At 38.8% G+C, this 1,015-nt stretch overlaps 1 protein-coding gene across 1 annotated transcript in view; it reads left to right on the top strand.

Moving 5' to 3' along the window:
- The window catches only part of LOC118431390, a 34,398-nt gene that overhangs the window by 12,073 nt on the left and 21,310 nt on the right, over positions 1-1,015 (top strand). The gene's annotated exons all lie outside the window — the stretch shown is intronic.

Below are 1,015 nucleotides of genomic sequence, written 5' to 3'. Positions count from 1 at the left end.
GGAACAGAGCAGCAGTGTAATCAAACAATGGATAGTGAGTGAAATTAAAAATACCGCCCAAACTGAAAACACCCTGTCTGGTATTACACTCATCAGGTACCCAGTTTTTTTTCTCGTAAGGCCACAGCAAGTAAATTTTATGGATGACATCTCCTGCAGACTGCGGAAAAAAAACAAGATAGGTGGAAAAAAACAACTACATTTTCAAAAATTGGCACCATTCAGTTTCAGTTCAGTGATGAATGTTGTAACAAGAACTAAAGGGACAAACCATGGTATCAGAGCTAGCAAGGCATTAGGGCTGTGTACCTAAACAAATTACAGGTACAGGTACACGGGTTTAGGTACAGGTCCGGACCTGCACCTGTACCTAAAAAAGTTTAACCAAGTATATGCAAGTTAACATGTACCTAACTCAGTAACTGTCTTACGGTAGTGATAAGTGATAAATTGTCACTTGGAATTACATGTTTGAATCTCAAAACAATTTCTTCTGCAAGTTTTCTTAAGTTTCAACTGCAAGATTATCACCATTGTCATTGTTGATTCAGGATTTACTTGTCTATCAGTCTTAAAAAGTAGTGTTTGATAGTGATTTAGTTTGTTTAGGTACAGGTACAGTACACAGATGTTTAGGTCCGGACCTGTACTTAAACATTTTTTTACGTACAATACAGGTACGGGTATTAATATTTAGGTACACAGCCCTACAAGAAATTCATTCCTGTATTCAAGACAAGAACTGGTGTGATAAAAGTGACACTAGTGTGGTAGACTGGCATCACCAACAAAGTTGGTAACCACACTCATGGATTCCATATTGGTGTCACTTTTACAACTATCCAATAAGTCCTGGGCACCTCGCATGTGTCACTTCTACAAGTACAATTATTATTAGGCTACAACACAGCATATTTGGGTACTAGTACTTAACAGTTAGGTCCAGGTTCAGGTCTGGACCTGGTCATCACCTGTATTCTGTACCAGTAACCACCCCTAGCCAGGACCAAAGTCA

The sequence above is a fragment of the Branchiostoma floridae genome, chromosome 2 (genome assembly GCF_000003815.2).
Source record: "Branchiostoma floridae strain S238N-H82 chromosome 2, Bfl_VNyyK, whole genome shotgun sequence".
Classification (NCBI taxonomy): Eukaryota; Metazoa; Chordata; class Leptocardii; order Amphioxiformes; family Branchiostomatidae; genus Branchiostoma; species Branchiostoma floridae.
This window is presented reverse-complemented; position numbering and strand designations above follow the sequence as displayed.